General features: G+C 39.1%; 1 pseudogene; it reads left to right on the forward strand.

Moving 5' to 3' along the window:
• Positions 1-3,123: 3,123 nt before the first annotated feature.
• On the forward strand, positions 3,124-21,350 carry LOC124275248 (annotated as a pseudogene).
• The last annotated feature ends 967 nt before the right edge of the window (positions 21,351-22,317 follow it).

Below are 22,317 nucleotides of genomic sequence, written 5' to 3' on the forward strand. Positions count from 1 at the left end.
GTCACCTGTATTGTGTCGATTTCCAAACTTTCTATATTTTATATTTTGAAACACCAGTTAACAAACAAATCATTATGTAAAGGAATGTAGTGTAAAACCAACAAACAACAAAGTGAGTGAGTTAAAATTTACCGTCACATCGGCAATATTGCAGCCATATCGTGACGAGGATTTGAATAATAAACAAAGTCGCAATAATTTAAGTCAAATTATAAAACCCTGTCAACGACGGACAGTAAAGTAACTAGAGGATCTCAGATATAGACATAAAACTAGTATGAAAAAGTAAAAACTTTTAACTATAGAAGACAATACAATATAAAAACAGGCTATATATTGCCAACAACCGAAGGTAGCTCACCATACTAGGGACCATGGGGACTTACAGTACATTTGCTTCCTGCATGGACCCTAGCTGGATTTACACCATCCCTTCAGCCGTTAGCAATTCAGTCAAATCTAGCCATACATTAAAATGACACATATTCAACGACTGAAAAGATGGTAAGAATAAAGTTACTTTGAATGTTTCGGGACTTACGTACCCTCTCAGAAGGACAATATTTACAAACAACAAAGAAATGTCAATAGTCAAACATATAAAACAAGCCCATGCTAGTTATCCAGGGGGTAATGGCGATTTTCACAGACTGCTAATCTCACTGAAATGTGACATGAAACAGGGACGATCTTGATCCCAAGGATTAGTACAAACCTCTTCCAGAACATCCCCTAATGTGCTGGAATATACTAAGCTGGACAGACTTATGCAGTTCTAGAAATTTCCAGATTTTACTCAAAGTATTATTATAGCAACTGGCACGCCCCATACGACTATGAAACTGTTGTATAAAGAAAGAAAGAATAAAAATAAACTTTCATATAAAACTGTGCCCCTTCGAAGAAAGAAAGTTTAACATAGTGAGAACTTTCGTCCGTAAGTACAGTACAAAATCGTCTCAGGGTGAGTTTAAGTGAGTTTTCATTTTACGTTGCATCAGCATTATTTCAGCCACTCATTAACGAGACCTGGCCCCCATTTCTCGAAACAAATTTAAGTCTAAGATTTGACCTAAGTTTGAGTTTTTACTCAAATTTGAGAAAACACAGGAAATGCATTTACCAGAATGAACTGAAATCGATATTAATCTCGAACAGAGTAGACATTTGGAGTTTGGTGGATAGATTGCTTAAGTTGTTTGGGCTTTTTTTAAAATGCAGTTGAGTTAAAAATTCCGCCGTTTCAAATTCTCAAACTCAGTTTGAAATTTGAGTAAAAACTTAAGTTTGTTTCGAGAAGTCAGGCCCTGGTCTGCACACATACACAAGTCCAAATATTCTTCTAGGTACGGTAGGGGCGGTTGGGTAGCCTAGTGGTTACAGCGCTGGCTCGTCACGCCGAAGACCCGGGATCGAATACCCACATGGGTACAATGTGTGACGCCCTATTTCTGGTGTCCCCGCCGTGAAATTGCTGGAATATTGCTAAAAGCGGCGTAAAACCAAACTCAGTCAGTCTAGGTACAGTAAATACAAGTATGCATTATACATATATGTATAAATATAGAAATATGTATAAAAATGCATAAGATATCGGCAGCCAAAACTGATCACACTCAGCCAACTCCCAATAATGCATCAGCAAAGATATTTTTGTCTTTTATATGTTTGATGTGTATCCCAAGATGAAGCGCATTAGGCTTTGATTTTGTATATTCGTTTTAAAAGTCTGTGGATTGTGATCATTGTACACCTGTACAGGAAACTAAATAGTATCCTGGTACACTTGAATTTGTTCCTAAGCTAGTAACAGAGAAAGGCGTTTTGTTTCAATGGAGGAATGACTTCTCTCATGTCTATAATATGTTTGTGAATCATAACAAGCAGGTTGATCAAAGGCTGAAGCCTCTCCTTGCAACAGGACAGTACCAGCGGCAATGACACTAATATCTAGTGCCAATCGGAACGGTTTTTCAAAGTTTGGCTCTAAGAGAATTTATGAAGATGGCTTTAAAATTCTCAAAATATTTAATTTCTCACACATTTCAGTCTTATGCACAGCAAATTAGCCAGAGGGACTGCAACATTTGAGAAATCTTAACAAAATTTACAACTAGCCAAACTCGGAAATCTCATATGTACCGTTTTGTTTTAGGGAATTTAGGAGCAGTTCAGAGACTATGATGTGGTGTAGCATGTATTGAACTTCCTTCTTCAGGCATTCAATAGATTCATCCAATAGGATGTCCTTCCACAGGCACAGCGCATGGTACACTAAATCTGTGCGGCCAGGTACATCGGGAAACAAGTGAGCGAAATCTGAGTCTTTGCTCAAATGACAAATAACCTAACTAAACATTAAAGTGAGCTAAAACGTCAAAATTGTTTAGCGAAGAGTTACCATAATCAGAAATGCCATGAACATCACAGTTGTATTTACGATTATTTACAGGCCGCCGCCATTTAGCTGGAATATTGCTGAGTGTGGCGTAAAAAACAAACGAACGAACCAATTTTTGTCACACAATAAACCATTTGGAAAACCTTACACCGCCTCCTACTGATCATAATCATGCATAATAAAAATATCTCATGAGACATACATTTTTATCCAATAAATCTAACAAACATCTCTTCAAATTGTCATTTATCTATAAAAAGTAGTTCCCGAGGCAAACTCTTGTACATATATTTTGTATTATCGATGTCTAGCACATATTTATTTAGATCAGTTATGCTGACTTTATTTTTAAGAGGTGTTTTGTAATGTGCGTGGTTATGGGTATTAACCATTTATATATGAACATTTAAATGAGAATTGAATTGATTTGGGGGTTTATAGATACTGTGCATTACATAAGATTCTCAAGACTAGTCAAAGGTTAAATTTTCCAGTTTCGAAGAAAGTCTCTTGGATCCTTTCAGTCATAATTTAGAAAAATTAATTAGCATCTATTTTTTTTCTGCAAGATAGTTTCATTCCAGAGACGAGATGTTAGTCTCACATAGACCTTGACCTTCATAACACTCATACGTAATAGTTCCGGAACCAAGGTCGGATGTGAGCGATATCGCAATGTCATCACAGGCACAACGACTGATATCACATGTGGAGGAGGCGATAAAGCTATCTCCGCTGAAGCCGGACCCGCAGTACAGCAGTGTCAACCATGACGGATGCACGTCTAGTTGCAACTATTGCTCTTATTTTCGTTTACCTTAATGGAAGTCAAGCAGCGCGCCCACACATCGTGTTCATAGTTGCAGACGATCTGGGCTGGAACGATGTTGGTTTCCGTAATCCACAGGTTCTGACACCTCACCTGGACAAGTTGGCCAAAGCCGGAGTCATCCTCAACTCCTCCTATGTCCAGCCCGTGTGCTCACCATCCAGAAACTGTTTCATGACTGGGTACTTCCCCTATCACACTGGACTACAGGACGGCGTCATCAGGCCAACATCTCCTGGCTTTGTTCCCATGAAGTTCACCCTCCTCCCTCAGAAGTTAAAGGAACTGGGATACAGCACCCATGCTGTTGGGAAGTGGCATTTAGGCTTCTGTAACATAAAGTACACTCCGACCAACCGTGGCTTTGATACCTTCGTTGGCTATTTAACCGGAGCTGAGGATTATTTTAACCACACAAGAGGATATGACAATTTTTCTGGATATGATTTTCGCTTTAATACTTCTGTATATACGGAAGCGAAAGGTAAATATTCAACTCGCGTGTTTGCAGAACGGGCAGTTGATATCATCAAATCTCACGAAAAGAACACGCCACTTTATTTGTATTTACCATATCAAGCAGTACATGAACCACTACAAGTTCCCCCTGAGTATGAGAACTTGTACAAGAATATCCATGACGAAAAACGAAGGACCTACTGCGGGATGATCAGTGCACTTGATGAAGCTGTTGCTAACATCACAAATGCTTTAAAGGAAACGGGGCTCATTGACAACTTGCTGTTGGTGTTCACGACTGACAACGGCGGGCCGTATACCGCAGCTGCTAACAACCTTCCTCTACGTGGATCTAAGGGTACTCTCTGGGAAGGTGGGACGAAAGGAGCTGGATTCATCTACAGTAAAACCCTTCTCAAAAAGACGGGCTACCTCAACACTGGAATGATGCATGCTGTGGACTGGTACCCGACCTTGGTAGAGCTGGCTGGTGGAAAAATACCGATCCCAACATGGACGGAGTCAGTCAGTACGACATGCTGATCAATGGCGGACCGAGTAAGAGGAACGAGTTCGTCTACAACATTCGCTACAAGACCAACTCCTCAGCAATTAGATATGGTGATCTCAAACTAATGCGGGGGTTCCCGGGAAGTCACAGTGATTGGAATCCTCTTCCAACGTCTGGTGGGAGTTCAGATGCCACTCTTCAGGACAACAAGGACAAGTTCCCTCCGTATATGCTGTACAATATCACCTCCGACCCAACTGAACATTTCGACCTGTCTGCAAAGTACCCCGAGCTTGTAACGATGATGGGTATTAAACTGGCGCTGAAGACTATTACAAGCACACGAGAGGATGTGACAATTTTTCTGGACATGATCTACGCTTTAACACTTCTGTATATACGGAAGCGAAAGGTAAATATTAAACTCGCGTGTTTGCAGAACGGGCAGTTGATATCATCAAATCTCACGACAGGAACACGCCACTTTATCTATATCTGCCATTTCAAGCAGTACACGCACCTCTACAAGTTCCCCCTGAGTATGAGAACCTGTACAAGCATATCCAGAACATACCACGAAGGACGTTCTGCGGGATGATCAGTGCCCTTGATGAAGCTGTTGCTAACATCACGAACACAATAGAGGAAACAGGACTCATTGACAACTTGCTGTTGGTGTTCACGACTGACAATGGAGGGCCCTTTCATGGTGCTGGTACAATCTTCCTCTACGTGGAATGAAGGATACACTATGGGAAGGTGGGACGAAAGGAACTGGATTCATCTACAGTAAAACCCTTCTCAAGAAGACAGGCTACCTCAACACTGGAATGATGCATGCTGTGGACTGGTACCCGACATTGGTGGAGCTGGCTGGTGGAAAAAACACCGATCCCAATATGGACGGTGTCAGTCAGTACGACATGCTGATCAATGGTGGGCCCAGCAAGCGAAATGAGTTCGTCTACAACATCTACGACAAGTCCAACTCCTCAGCAATTCGATATGGCGATCTCAAGCTGATGCGAGGGTCACCGGGAAATCACAATGGATGGTTGCCTCTTCCAACGTCTGGTGAGAGTTCAGATGTCCCTCACCAGGACATCGAGTATCAGTTCCCTCCGTATATGTTGTTTAATATCACCTCCGACCCTACTGAACATTTCGACCTGTCTGCTAAGTACCCTGAGCTTGTAACGATGATGAAACTGCGCCTTGAAAACTGGGAGAAGACACGAGTCCCAGCTTATCAACCACCTAATGATCCTAAATCTAATCCAGATTTGGAGCACAGGCTGGTGCTAAATGTTGTGAATATGTTTTGTTTGGCTACCAGAAAAGCTACAGTTAATTCAATTGACAATCAGCTATAAAATAAGTGACTTACACTTGTCATTTTAATCCAATCACTTATGTTTTATGTTATGTTCTAATTACTCGTTAATGTTGGATTGTTAAATTGATAAACCGTTGTATCAGAAGACATGCCTTTCAAGCGTTCTTCTTTCAATGTGGCGTTTTGGTTCTTGAAACAACAAGAACTGCCTATCTGTTGTATTTCCGACAAATGTCTATCATCAGTATTAGTGATCATAAATTACTCGCGGACTTGGTTGACACATGTCATCGTATCCCATTGCGTAGATCAATGCACATGCTGTTGATCACTGGATTGTCTGGTCCAGACTCGATTAATTACAGACCGTCGCCATATAGCTGGAATATTGCTGGGATATTGCTGAGTGTGCCGTTAAACAACAAACAAACGAACAAACCAATCATATAAGAACCCACATATTAACTGGTGTTTCCTTTTTCTATAGTAATGTCTGAATTAATCTTTGCATCAAGTATAGGATACATTTATTCATGCTGCTATATTAACTGTTGAATGGATTGTAAATATCCGGATTACTTAGCCACTTGATTAGTTGGATAGAAATGCATGTATAACAATAAGAACGCTTCAAAAGTAAAGTAGCACAACCACAAAAAACACTTTCGTGTCCAGTATCGCCTAATTTAATCTATATGACGCTATCTGTATCTGTACCGATGACAACCGAAACCCTACATGTCAACCTTGATATGTTGATAATGTAGGTGTACATGTCTTTAGATATGGTCCTCTGCATAACGTCGATGGGTGGATTGGTAGTCTTGTGGTTAAGCTCGTACACCTCAAATATTCCCAATGAGACCTTACTTGGTTTCCCCAGCTGCCACTTCGCTCCCATTTACCTAACATTCCACCCTGTTCACCACAGACCCGTGAAGATCTGGGGTAGAATAGGTCTTCAGCAACCCATGCTTGCCACAAAAAGGCCACCATGCTTGTCGTAAGGGGCGACTAACGGGATCGGGTGGTCAGGCTCGCTGACTTGGTTGACACATGTCATCGGTTCCCGATTGCGCAGATCGATGTTCATACTGTTGATCACTGGATTGTCTGGTACAGACTCGATTATTTACAGACCGCCGCCATATAGCTGGAATATTGCTAAAACTAAACTCACTCACTCACTCACTCACTATTCACCACAACCCCACAGATACTCGTCCAGCATTGTGCGGGATCTAATTTTACGAGTTGACGTTACTAGCACACCACACAACCTACACATTAAATATTATCCTTAATTTGCATGAACAATAAGCATGAACTTAAGCAATCGTGTCACTACATGTGGAGTGATTTGTCTGGATGCAGCTAACAGTTGAATCGCTCGAGATATTATGTAAGATATCACGTGAGTCGAGTGGATGTAACGAGGACACATCTCTATGCCGTCACCCATTGTTTTTTTGTTGGTTTTGGGGTCTTTTTTGTTTGGGGTGGGGGTGGGTTGTTTTAAAAGGCATGATAAATGTGGAGACATTGCAAGAGCCATAGTAGGATACATGTTTTATAGAGATTATTAACCGAGTGTGTTTCCGTATCATTAATCCTAATATATCCTAATATATGATATTTATAATACGGAAACACACGAGGTTTATAATCTCTTTATCATATAATATCATTCTTAAAATTACTGTAAAAAAAGAAGCAAATCGTACGGGAGTTTATATGAAGAGAATCGAGCATTCGCGTAAGAATACTTAGCGGTACACCAAGGTGAAGGTCGTTCATGACGGCGGCATATGGTTGTGACTAGTCCCTAATGCAGTGCAAACATAACTCATGCTTAAAATAAGATCTTTCTGTCTAAAAAGAACAACAAAATCGGGCAGGGTTTTTTGGGGGAGTGTTTCTGTTTTCACTGCGGGTAATCACCTCATCAATATCAGTTTCTGATACCTGACGGAATCGATTCGTCGTCTGTATTGTGATCGATAGATCGAAATCCTTGGTTGGTACGGTGGTACCTTAATTAGACAATTGCCATTCAGTCGTGCCTCTTAATCCGTACCTGAAATTTGAACGAAGTACTCCGTTTCATGTTTTCCAAAGTCAATTACTGCAGTAACGACTCCAGAACTTCGGTCGTCAATGCTTACAGAATCACCAATTTTGAGAATGGGAGCAGCCATGTTCATTTACAAACAATGTAAACTCGCGACGACGTCACCAATGAAATGTTAAAAACGTTTTAGGATTCGCATGGCGTGTATGGAGTTTTGCGAAAGTAGTTTGTGGATTGGCGTAATTTGCATAGTTATCAGATTTGGATACCAAGTTTATCAGATTGCTTTATTGCACTGATAACACCCTCCATTAGATGATAAATTAGATAGATACCCTTCAGAAAGCGCGCAATCTGATCATTATTTCCCCGGATAACCCCAGCGGCCTGTTAGGTGCTAAATGTTAATAGCCTCACGGGTTATTTCACCGGGTACCCGTTTTCTGTCTAGAAACTCTCAGGAGTCAAGCTGTCACACACGGTCACCCATCCAAAGGCTCTCCGCGCCCAACGTTGCATAATTAACACATGCAACGATTAACGTCGTCATAAACGTTGCACGATAGAAATAAACATTCTGGAAATTTGACGATGTTTCTATAATATATAGCCGGAGTATGATATAATATAATACATAATCATAAAGTTTACAAACAAGGTCATTTATAGAAACAATAATTAAGTATTGAACATTACTGCAGCATCAACATATACCTCATGATATATGACACATAAATGAGAAGTAATATGTCATAACCATTTCTGTTTAGTTTTGACCTGGTAGCATGCGTATAAAAACAATGTATATGAACAGAAACTGCACAGAAATGAATATTTTGAAATGTTGCCTTTTTATGGAGCGTTTTCTGTCTCGGCACAAAAAGTAAAGATTCATTGACATCACCCAGACTCTCACTCTAATTGTAAGGACACTAACGAGGTTACGACTACAAATGGCTAATTATATTGGGTTTGTCAATCCAGCACGTTCAAAATGGAATTTACGAGTCATGAGAGACGCCAAATTTAACTGTGGTGTTGGAGGAGATTTCCCTTTTTGACCTTGGGGATTTCAACAGTCCAAAGGATCTCCTGATCACACGAAAGGGTTGTGGAATAGCATGGATAGTAATCTCGCCATTTTAACCGTCGCTTAGAAACTCAAAGACGATCAAACGCAAGAAAACGATTATCTCATTTAAAATACCTTTCTGACGAATTTAAGGCTTTTACATTCATATTTCCATGTGATGTTTGATGGAGTCTACAAAGTGCATATCTCCAACTATGACAAACAAAAGTTATTTGAAAAAGCATTCTTTTTCGAGGAATCCATTTCCATGTTTCCTTTGTTGAACATGTGCTAAGACACTTGTTTAGAATTGAGGGGAACAGAATATTCAAAAACGGATAAAGGTTTGAACTATTCTGTGATTAAACATTGTTTGTCAGTGTACAACCGCAGGTAGTTACCATCTATGCCAAAGGACGTTTTGATAATCTCATATTGTCATTGGATTTCGAGAAATATTTTCTTCAAATTTCTTAAGTTTCTTAAGGAATCAAATGAGTCACAGTTGTACAATAAACGTTACATTTTATCACTGTCAAAAAAGTGAAAAAGCTAACTCAGTGATCGGCGCAGTATCAAAATTGCTTTAAGATGCGTTTTGCAGGGATTACTTGTCAGGATTTCTGAAATAACCATGTATCGTTAATTCTCATACATAAATGATGGAGATTTTCAATTCCTCTCAAATTCTAGATCATAGTCGGTTGACAACCATCTGATATGACAGGTTCACTTTGATATTTTTTTCTTTCCATGATATACAAATGTTATTCTGAATATTAAATGTGTATGTTCAAATATATCTGAAATAACAATAACACCCTTTAATAGTTTACATTGATAACAAAGCATGTATATATCAAGAGTCATCGGGTCACCATAATTGATTTTTTGACAGGATTCAATACTAGACGCAATTATTTCCAGTCCAGATTTCTTTGTAACAGCGGCTACATAATAAAATGCAGATCAATAAAACAGGCTATAAAAATATACTGGGCTCATCAGTTTATGATGAACAATAAACTTTCTTCAAAATGTTTGATGTTTATTTTCGTTCAGTTGTACGGTGATTCTGGTACTTTTGTTATTTGCCGTTAAAATCTATATTTGAAAATGATTTAACCGGGCCACACGAATATCCTACTTAAAACCATGGAACCATATGATAAAGTAAATAAGTTTGCTTTTCTGTGACGTAAAAGAGACATTAGCTGGTGCTCAACACTTCACAATACCGTTTCTGTGTGAAAGCAAACACAGTTAACATAAGTGAAATTTAGTAGTATAATTTCACACTTAATTCAAAGTACAACACATAGTTATATAGTACATTGATTACATAGACATCGTATCTTAACATCAATAATGGTCCTAAATATTAGATACAGTTTTACACGTCTTTTCAATTAGCTCTGTTACAACGGATGCTATCTTCAACTTCATAGGTCATAATAACATATAAAACATAGACTTCACCAGGTAAACGCTAACTGAACACACTGACTACTGAATTAATATGGGGACATGCCTTGTGCCTTCACCACAGATACAAGACCATCAGATTAGGTTAAGTCAGGGATATTCTTGGTTCTCCAAGATATCCGTGCTGAATTCTTGACCATGACCCAGTGCCCGGACTAGGAGAGAGGTCTCGACACCTCGGCTTGCTTTAGACTTTACACCTGTCTGTGCAACTAAACGTGGATGTGCCATTACTAAGAATAGGGCTGGATTCTGGAAATTCCATCAAGGAAACAATCATCTTTGTATTCGCAATTTGGGTGGAGCTGCCCTTGCCCTTGTCGCTGGTCCAAACCACAAGTGTATTCTAAACATTAGAGATAAAGTCCCATGTCTTGTATTCTAGGTGATAAATATCGAAAGAGAACAGTTAAGCTTTAATGCCTTCCCCTCCCTGCCAGACACGTGTACAGGAAAACAGACAATGGGTGCACGGGTATGTGTGAATCATCTTGGGGGGACTGTTAGAATTTACATCTTTATGACATCAGCTAGGGGTTGGTACCGAATTAGTCCGGAAAGGGATACTTTGTTCTGCCCTAACTCTGCAACCGGACGAGATTAGTATGGACTTATCACAGGAATGAAACCATCGTCCTATGTGTGAGATATGAATGTCCTTCAATGAACTAATACTAACCCTAAAGTAATACGATTTGCCAGAATTTATCTAAACGTATCCTATATTCTAATCATCGTCCCACAGATACAATGTGAAGACGTGTATGTCTGAGAATACCAACTTTTAGACGGAATGAAGGAAATCTACTACAGTGATGATGAAACGTTTTCCTCAGTGATCTATTCACGTATTTTCACCATTGATGTGCCTGATACACCCAACAGAACCTCTTCGGCAGATAACAGAGACTAAGTAGTTTCAGGCGATGACTTTTAATAGTAAGATCTCATATCATTCAAATCATTGCTCCCAATGGTCTGCATGCATGGGCCATACATATTTCGCAAGTGTCAGAATGTGTTGAAACTTTCTATGACAAGCGCATTACCAGAGGTTCAATGGCCCAAGAAGCCGGGTATTCTCTGAGCAAAGGTATGTCCCTTTGTCGTCCATGACACCCAAGATCGTGAGTTCGAATCCCAGCTCGACCTGACTATGCTTTGTGGTCATGCTACTCGTCCTTGTTGGTTTCACCAGGGAAATGAACGTCTATGACACAACGTGATGTAACAGGAATACTGTTAAAGGGGTGTTCAATACAGACATTTAATACTAACATTTTACAGTGATGAGAATCCTCCTTCAGTATCCATATTCATATTATATTAGCAAGTGACACATTTATGTAACGAGAAAATATTCTTTATCACGATATGCTGGTCACAAGAAGACAAGTGAGGGTTCTAAATGCCAGACATGATGCTTAGACATAGTAATGGTACGCCATATACTTGTCTTCAATGATATGCCATGCAAAGTAAGCTGTAGTTTTTCTCACTCAGTAACACTTCAACATCAATGCAAGTTCCTTTATGACACATTTTCAGTATGTTGTGGATCTTTCAGTCAGTAATGAATTTCTTACAGATCATGTGACACGGTACTAGTTGTTGTTGTGTTTTTAAACTGAATAGTATGTTTACTTTCAATACCTCAACCAGAGTTATTGACTCACGTGAATAATTCTACATCAACAGATAAAACTCTAACTGTAACCCAGATTATGTTCACGGTATATAAGGAAATGATACTGAAAGTATGTTCATAGTTTATAAGATAATCACTGCAAATGCATATAAACTGTATATCATGAAATCACTATAAAAGGGAGCATAATCACTCTAAAAGTTAAGAATATACAATGTACACAATGATATCACTTTTAAAGTGTTGTTCACATCTTATAATAAATAACTCTAAAAGTATATGTATGCACAGTATATTAGGAAATCACCTTCCAAGTATGTTCACAGTAATAATGAAAGCACACTTAAAGTATTGCACAGACCTCATAGAAATTTATCCCAAATACTCATTGCCTAGATAGAGAAAAGCGCTGTATTGGTGTGCATTATGAAAACATTATTACATGCCTACTGTGCCAGGAAGGTGCCATGTTTATTGATCAAACTTCCTCAGTGCTTATTGCCCAGGAAATGAACTTTTGCCTGATATCATTTGTTTGTTGGCACGTTAACATGAGTTTGGTTTTTAACGGGAGAGTGAAGTGTAAATCGGAACACAGCCAAAAATAGAATCTTAGGATTCCCAGTACGCCTTGTGTGTTTAACTTCATATTAATTAAACGTCTGAGGCTCTCAATATGAGATATGTGTAAAGGAGATATGCATTGATGAAATATGTTTATATGACATCCATATGTCTACGAATTACCATCGAAGATAGAATATTTAGGAAGTAAATTATTCCATCTTCCCCTAAACATTCCGCCCAAACCCCTCCATTTTTTCAGATTAAAAAGGTCACACAAGGTCTTGTATAGAATTTTTAAATTATATTTAAATTTGAAAATATCTTTTATTGACAATTAAACTCAGCCTTGAGCTGCCGTGTTTTCCTGCTTTGAAAGATGAAGGAAGGAAGCTGTGTGACTATCAACCGTTTGATGCTTGAATCAGTCATTTGCAGTTTAAATATTTAAACCATTCATGGACTTTAGGTTTTTATTGACAGAAAGTCCAGAGCCATCGTGAGTACATCAGACGAAGGAGTAGAGCTACATCCTCCTCGAGTGGCAGCTTTGTCAATGTTACACCTTGTATTGAAACTCTGACATGTGATTGTTGTCATACCTGAACAGGTGAATAACGCGGTAGTCAGTCACTATCAGTGATATAGCACAGGTAGCATAACCTTTTAGAAACTCCACTAAGGAAACAGTTCAGCTGTCCAAACATCATTTTATTGAAATTAGGAGTACAATATTGCTTAACCTGCTTTAAGATGAAACAGTCACAAAAGGAGCCAATATGTATGGATTAGTAGCTTAAACGTCTTTCCTGGCTTTCTTAAGTTAACAATTTTGTTCGAAAACCAACTTATCGTATTTACAAATTCTTGTATATCTTTCTGATAAAAGGAAAAGTTGCGTTTGTCCATCTATTGTAAAATCCTTTAAAATCGAAGGTTAGAATTTAGCGACAACCACAAATCAAATTTGCTCAACGTCGGCTGTGTGTCGTCTTGCGCGACTTCAGGTCGGACTTCCGGTTAAAGCAGTCCGCCATATTTGTCGTCAAACGTCACCTGTTTGAGCGTCTGGACATTAACACAAGACAGCGTGGCCATGATACAAAGGCCTACTGTTACTTCCTAGGAGTTTTAAGGATAGAGTATCTCATTTGAAAAACCAAATGCTTCCACCTTTTCCTCACACTTTGCACCGCACGTTCGTGTTTTCTGTCAAATAAATAGGTGATCTTTCGCCAGTTTATAGAATTTAATGGTGAAGTACTGCATCTTTAATCATCCCTGACGGAGCATCTCTGCAAATGTCGTGTGGCAAGGACACTGTTGTTGTAAGGCATCTCCAGTAGCAGATGCTGAGTTAGCTGCGCAGACAGCCATTCTTTACATCGTGGCAAAATTCTCTTGAACGTCATATTGTAAACTTTGAAGTTTGCCGGAACCGGTATATTGGTTCTTTGTAGTGATATCGGTCTTGTAGCGTAGTTTTGGTCTATGTATCGCTATTCGAATGTCCCGTCTTGATGTTGGAATATTTCTTAAAGTGGCTTTAAAACCTTACTATCTCACTCACTCTATTCGCATGATGCTTTGCACATTGCACATTCATGTGAATCATTCCCTCAGTTTCCACTGATATTGTTGCCAAGTAATTGATGTTTGCATATAAGACTTTAGACTGAGCTGAGTCAGCTTAGACACTCGATCTGAACGGTGATAGATATGATAGGCACATTTCCTCCATGTACTATTTTTTCGATTGATGCTATTTCTGTTTGGTATGAATAAGAAATGTAGCACTTCTGATTGTCAGTGATCATTTCACAAACATATCACCGCCATTTTACCTTTGAGCATCGATCTACGTTATATTATCAACAGATGCTGTTTGGTTGGATAATCAAGACGAGGTATTTACGTTACTATGATCTTACATGAATATCAATGAGTTGAATTTCAATCTTAATTAACTTAACTTACATGTAGATAGGCTTCTATCCATGAATACCATGTTGTGGGCATTCGGTGTACTGCTGGGAAACTTCATTATGTATTCAAATGTAGCTTAATGATTGACATTCTGAGCATCGATCTGCGCGATTGGGATACTATAATAAGCAACAACTTCGGCAGCGAACGAGCCCTACCTGGTGATCATGCCATGCATTACTGGATGGTCATACCGAGCCCTACCTGGTGATCATGCCATACTTGGTGATCATGACCTACCTTATTGGATGGTCATACCGAGCCCTACCTGGTGATCATGCCATATTTGGTGATCATGACCTACCTTACTGGATGGTCTTACCAAGCCCTACCTGGTGATCATGCTATACTTGGTGATCATGACCTACCTTACTGGATGGTCTTACCAAGCCCTACCTGGTGATCATGCCATACCTTACTGGGTGATCATACCATGCTTTACCTAATGATCTTGCCAATGCCTAACTGGATTCTCAGTCCGTGCACATACGGTGAACCAATGATATAATCCAGCACATAAGTATGTATGAAGTTTCAACAATTAGAAATGAAATACTGTGTACACCGTCCACAGATGAATAGAACACATAAATTTCTATTTTTATAACTGGTCCCAAACAAGTATATATTGATTTGCAAAATCCTACCTTCTTATTATAATCAGGTTTTGCAAAAGAAACTTTAACTTGTAAATGCGATCAAATCTCAGTTGACCCTAAGTCCCCTTTCAGCCCGTGCGTTCGGCGCCAGTTTTTGTTGAAGATTAATCTACCCTGGTTATTGCAAACAGTTCCAATCAGCGTTAGAGCACAATTCCTTGTTTGCATATTTTTGTTTACCCATCACCATCACTCTATGCTTCGACACCTACGCTGAGACCAAGTTTTAAATTGGCATGCTTCGTGTGGAGGTACATTGCTGGCCCTATGTGTTCAAAAGAAAGTCAAATAATTTTGCACTTTGTTAACACATGTAACAAGTGCAAGACCAGAGTGTGTTTATACAGGTTCCACAGAAAGCCACCTGGTGCAATCTCATCACAATACAGAGCGGAATAACAGGACCAATTTAGATGAAGTTCGTAACAATAGATTTTTAAAAAAAGAAATAAAAAATATTAATTAAATATATCATATTTATTTGGTTAACTTTAGAATGTAAATATATCGATAACAACACTCTAAGATTGATCGTATCCCAGCAGCACGTTTTAGTGATTACTGAATTGATTATTGTGGTTGTTCTTCTGTTTATGCTTCAAGTTTAGAACAATATCTGGCGTAAGCACTTTTATACATTACAAGCATTATTCTAAGGTTGAATTGCATTGTGCCAGAAAAGTACAATAAGTATCAACCACATATTTGTTCTTACATATTGTTTTCGATTTTCTTACCCAACAGAGACTTTAGTTATGTTTATTCGCAAAGTTACAAGAAATGTTATATCTCTGACAACATAAACCCATTATATGAGGGCTAGTTTTCACCATATTTCAGTGATTGTTTCTTATAATTTTCATAGCGATTTTGCCTTTTCAAACCAGTGGAATCTTTTTCAGCGAATGATAGACATTGGTTGATTGGTACACCCATTATCTTGTGTACCCAGTTTTTATTAAATGTTACGAATATTTTGCAGCACTCTCAGCAAGTAAAGTTAAAATGTTCTTTGTACGACCCAAGTTTAATCATACATCAACATTAAATGATGCCTGGACCTCTACTACCGGTATTTACAGTGCAAACTGTAAGGTAATTATTTTATCGCATGTTATAGTAAACAACTATGCGGAAAGCATCCATCCCTGTCTCACGCAAGTAGTGGTGTCACTTCGCCGTATTTAGCCACTTGTTTAATGTCACAGTGTCGGTTTGAACGAGCGAACACAAATCAACATACTGACTTCTTCATGTTTACTGGACTGATACAGTCGAAATTTACACGGACAACTGTAAAAAGCTTGACTTTTAGATGTTGTCTTTGACCAGCCCAAATGACCGCTATCGGAAGTTGACCAATACTTCCGCATTCCCTTCTTACATTGGCGGGCACGTGTTTAGTATTTACTAACATTTCCGGCAATAGGGCGCCACATGCACTTAAATGTCTATGTGTTTCGTTATTTTTTAAAAACTACGGAAAACAAAGCTCAATAAAAGCGTTTATATTGCTTCATTCGATGTTTAAATTCGTGGTAGATTTTGTAGGTATTCCGGATTACTTTGGGTATTTTGTTTATTATCACATGTTGCAGTTGATTTGTCATCGATATTTTCATGTTTAGAAATATGTTTTGACACACCGAGTCGGAAACAGAAAAAGGTTTGCACAAGGTCAGCTAAGAAAAATAAGCCTTAAACATTCAACCGTCTTCTTTGTTGAACCCTTTTTCAAAGCAGCTCTCCTTAGGTACACTCTTCAAAGAGCACCACCATTAGATACTCTGGTATTTAACCCCCACCTGGTGGCATGTCCAGTATAACGACAACCCTCTAAGCTTGCAGATCACGTTCTGGCGATTCCTAGCACCCCTGTTATCCATCAAATCCTATAAAAAAGACGATAGCAGATGCGAGCTTGATTTAGGATAGAGTTTGGAAGGACTTCCAGGCCCAGCCTGATACTATCAGGACGAGGAACTTAATTTGGAAGCCACCTGAACAGGACTATAAACATGAAATCCAAAAATACCAAATCCCTGACCACCGGATTCAACGTGACCAAAGAGTTAGACGAACTGAGATTGTTCACTTTGGTGACAGTCTATTTCTGTTGGATGGAGAGAATTAATGTTAACCTTGGCAATGACATCAAGATACATTACCGATAAGGCCCCGGTTGATGTTGGTGTAGTGTGTAAATAGCTGAGATGCCGAGGGTGTGAATGGAAGAACACTCTTAATCAAGAACACGTTTTATGGACTGACAACTTCTTTAATGTAATAGGTGCATTTATTGCAACCAATAAATCGTCAATCCATAAAACCTGTTCTTTGTCATACCAGCTTCCTAATGCCACTTAAACGAATAAGTCTCCATTGTTTTGTTTAATTGCACTGATTGATGCAGAAATATATGAATACAAAACTCTGACCACATCCATAAGAAATGTTTGCCAAAAGCAGAGTAAATTTTACAATTCCGACTATATAATGAGCATGTTCTGAGAAGTACTTTCAAATAGTGATGATACCAGGTGTTCGCGTAAAGGTGAGTCTATCCTGCCCCACCGCAAAAAAAATGCAAAGGCTAGTCAATTGTTCACCTGAAACATGCACACGGAAAGATAGGTACAAGTCAAAATAGGGAACTATATAGGAAAAGCATTACATGAAGAAATTAAATAATTAATAAATCCAGAAATCTGAGTGTCAAATCTTTCTCTGTGGTTTTAATTTTTTTGATTGTTAGTAGTCGACGTTAATTAATGGTTGTCGTGTTTGCTTGAGCGAAGGATGTCCAGCTGGGTCTGCTGGAGTGATACTATTGGTCTGCAAAGTAACAAAGTAACGTTTAGTAGACAGACAATGCAATTATATCTATTGGTCGTAGAACTGGATAAGCATTGTCATTGGTTGTCGTGTGTATTGATTCATCACGTACTCATTTCAAAGAGGGCCATTTCCTTTCGTAAATCACGTAGAAAGATACAGGTAATACTGATGACTTTGTCTCTGCATGAAAATAATCCTTCATTGCATTGCAGAGTACCCAATGAAGCCCATGAGACTAGGATTATCTGAAGATCACTCTTTGTCCAATACATTACAAGTGCATCAGCAAGCCCCTGTGTGTATTCTTTTCGTCTTTTAAATAATTCTTCCTTGCAGAGTACCCAATGAAGCCCATGGGACTAGGATTATCTGAAGATCACTCTTTGTCCAATACATTACAAGTGCATCAGCAAATCCCTGTGTGTATTAGTTTGGTCTTTTATATTCTGATAGGCTTGCCGAGACAATTACAGTGTAGTCCCAAAATAGAATACCTGCAAAAACCAACATGTGCACGCAGCTTCCAAGCAATAAAGCAAGTGCATCCCACAAATCTCAAGGCACACATTTTTTAGAACGATATTTCTCGGGATACATGGGTAGTCCCTTAGAACAGACAAAAAACTCATTGATGTCAGTTTAATATTTATTGATGTCTATTTGACACTAATCCACGCCAGACAGAAAAAGTGTATCACACCAAATATCGAAATAAATTTAAGGTTTTTCAAAGAAGGACCGTGGGTTCTAGAATCTCATCGTTAAACATGCTAAGTGTTTCCTGACAGACTCCAGCCAACACAAACATCGAACCCGGGAGTCTACAGTTTTTCAGCCCACGGAACACCACCGTTGAATGTGGGCAGGTACTGTTTCTTGTATAAGGGACCCTCTCATTTGTGCACGAAGAATTGATTATCTTTTCCCCCATGAACTAGGAGTTGAGGCGTTAACGTGTATTAGTATGTGTTACAGTTATTAATTACTACTGTAAAGGTATACAAATCAGAAATACGTTATTAAATTCTTCCTGGAGACCTACCATAAGAAAAAAACTCCTCCATCAGGGGCGGATACAGCTTTTTTTAGAAGACGGGGGTGGGGTGTTTGCACAGTTCATTTACACCCGTTTTCACGAGAGGGCGTGGCGTGGGGTTGGTGGGTGGTGCGCACTCCCCTTCTGTAGATCCGCCTATGTCCATACCCACATAGTTTATGGTTTTAAGGCCGATTGTATCGTTACATGTGTCACACATTACGGCGTGGATCGTTTGAAAAAATAAACTTCACTGACAATTCTTTTTTCATCGTCAATCGGAATGGAACGGTGTCACATGAATTGGTCCGTAATAACGACGTGGGCACGTTGTAATACACCCTTGTTATATACACATATTTGATTTGTCACTAATTCTCTATAAGATTGTGTTTCCAGACCTATCAGAAACTAAATAAAGTGTCACTGGTGTTTAGGGACGGTTAAATTGTGTTTTTTTTTATGAACCTTTAATGTGTTGCATAAGTGAAAACGAATCAGCTGAATATCAATAAAACATGAAACCAGTGCCATACGTGCATCAACATTGGTCGTATAATAACACTTTCAATTGTTATACTGGGACCCTAAAACGTTCAAAGTCAAGTTGAACCTTTTCTGACTCCAATCAAAAGCCAATAATCAGACCTGCCTCCACACTTCACGTCAAGAGATCCATGAGCTCCATCCCGGTCCAGCATCTCCGATGGGATAGGAATTGTCTCGGTTATGATCGTATGGTTCATACAGTTCAAGAAGATTACCACGATGAATCTAATACACTTGTCTGTCCGTTGAAGAACAGTGGCATTGTTGTATATATGAATCAAACTCAAGCACCCCAAACTCCACGTGTTTTAAGGATCAAAAGGCAATGTCTCCATGAGCCCCTAATCTTGTCCTGTTGACTTGACTAATACGACCACAAAAGAAACACAGCTCCGCACAGGGTAGACAGTATGCAAGGAGCGTAAGGGTAAAGGGCTTTGACGGTGCAGACAGTGTGTTGAGCACTGTCCTAAGGGGACTTAATACCCACAAACGTCCATGCTTAAAATGCTGCTCAATTTTTAACTTACGTCAGCTGTATGTAATGACGTGGTTTGTGCCATGCTGCACCATCACTCGAGGAGGGGCATCGTCACCTGCCACGCTGAAAGGAATGCGTTGATGTTGTATCTGACTCAACTGAACAAAATTCAAACATTGCCACATAATGAATGCTATTGACCATTGAAGAAACAATATAGGCAAGGGTTGACATACGATGAACAGGGTAGGGTAGAGGAGGGAGTGGGGAGGTTGTTAAGGACGGTTTGAACGGATATTCATATAACTGATATAGATAGATCAGCTAGATGTAGGAGGATCCAATATCCAATATACCAATATACGTGCAGTTTGTATGTTGTTTAACGCCGCACGCCGCAATTGTCCAGTTCTAAACTACCCTTTAAAGAGGGCGGTTCTAAGAGGGCGGTTCTAAGAGGGCGGCCTGTGAAAATCAAACCTGTCCACCCAGTGATTGACATCATGAGCATCGATCTACGCAGTTTGGATACAAGGACATGCATCTACTATTCCGTTTTTATCCTCAGACGACTAAACAACATATGTGAAACCACGAGCAGGGGTACTGTGTTGACAAAGGTTCATGCTCTGGATTCGAACCCACGACTTACGAATATTTCTATATTTAATAGGCACGAATATGCACAATAAATCAATATATGCCTGTGCTATGTTTAATACTGATTAAACCGAAATTCCATTTGAATCTAGACTTAAGACACGATTCATTAAAAGGCTATCAAAACAGAATAACCTACATTTTATTTGGGACTACCGTTATCTACAATTAACTGATCACTTCGAGATATACTGGTGATCGACAGCCCGTTTTTATTTTGCATTGTTAAGTATGGAGATATATTTTATGGTTACTTACTAGTTTTAACTAGCATGTGTGACATCTCATATTAGCTACATGAATTTATCATGAATGTATAACTTTTGTCTTGTCACGATATGGATGAAATACTGCCGATGTGACTTCAAATGTTAACTCACTCACTCGAGATAAAAAGAAAAAAGGATTGACAATAAGTGACATATGTGTAACTGCTGTATTAATAACGTCGCGATGACATAATTCGATACAAACTAATTTCGAGATAAACACACTTAGCTATTCACAATAAAACAGCCACGTATGATATCTGGCTAATGTAACTCTGCATGGAACTATGTCCTCAAATGTACAAATAATTGTCTACACACTGAGGATGGTCTGCGCGCTGTCGCTTTACTTAATCCAGATCCCCCTTAAGGCTAGACAGCTTCATCATCTCCCTACCTGGCACTAATCCCTGTCTAATCCCCGACACGGTCGAGGGTCACTAGTGGTCAGTGTTGGCCGCCTTGGACCCAATCTGTCATCTATCTTCTCATCTAACATATAACTATAGCGGGCAAGTGGAGACTCGTGTCTAGATACAACGTGGTTGGTCCGCGGAATGTATAATCTCGATCTTAACAATTAAGCTTCCTGGATTTGTGGAACAATCGTTTTATTCTTTCTTCCCTGTGTTTCTACAATCAATTATGTTCTCCTTTCCTCCTGGTCCATTCATTCTTAAATGTTTCTTTCAGTTTACATTATTTTCACTGTTCACATAATCTACATACTAATCTACATACTGTATATCATATCTAATCTAGTTGTAGTAATTTTGTAGATGAAATCACGATGATAAAGGTTTTACTTATTATTTTTATCGTCGTCACCGTCATCATCCTCGATATTGTTATTGTTGCTGTACTTTACAAATTGCAGGACCTCTCTAAATTTCCAAGTGTCAATCACAATATTGCACAAAGTCATTACCCTTTCCAGCGCAGTGAGGGTAATATTACAGGAAAGGCCTCCCATACGTTAATGCTGTCTCTCCCCTAAGGGGCCGCCAGTAAGCATGACCCCCATCCCCAACCCCCCAGAAAAACCGTGTGTTTGTGTATGTTCTTCGTTACTTACATTCCCTCTTTGTAGTCATGTTTCTAACACTAGAATTTGCCAAAAGTATGACCGAACCAATTCAAAGACGTTCGGTTTGCATTTCGCTGCATTTCTTTCCGCCTTAACCTTGTTTTGAGTATACAAGAAAATGTGAGCAAACCAGCACCAAGTTCACGTTCTAACATCGCATTTTTCCTTCAGTTTTTCTTAGTGACAGAATCATTCATCTTTCTTTAACGTAAGCAAGGGTACCCGGCAGTATCAACAACACCACTGAATCAGGTCGCCGAAGTATGCAGCCTCTGAACGAAGGTTGCATTTCAAAGCAATAGCATACGGGTCAGACTTTTTAACCAGTGAGGCCCAACTTTTGTCTGTCGGCACATGTAGGTGTATTTCTGTGTGT

Source organism: Haliotis rubra, unplaced genomic scaffold (genome assembly GCF_003918875.1).
Source record: "Haliotis rubra isolate DU_JTF1 unplaced genomic scaffold, ASM391887v1 Scf2, whole genome shotgun sequence".
Lineage (NCBI taxonomy): Eukaryota > Metazoa > Mollusca > Gastropoda > Lepetellida > Haliotidae > Haliotis > Haliotis rubra.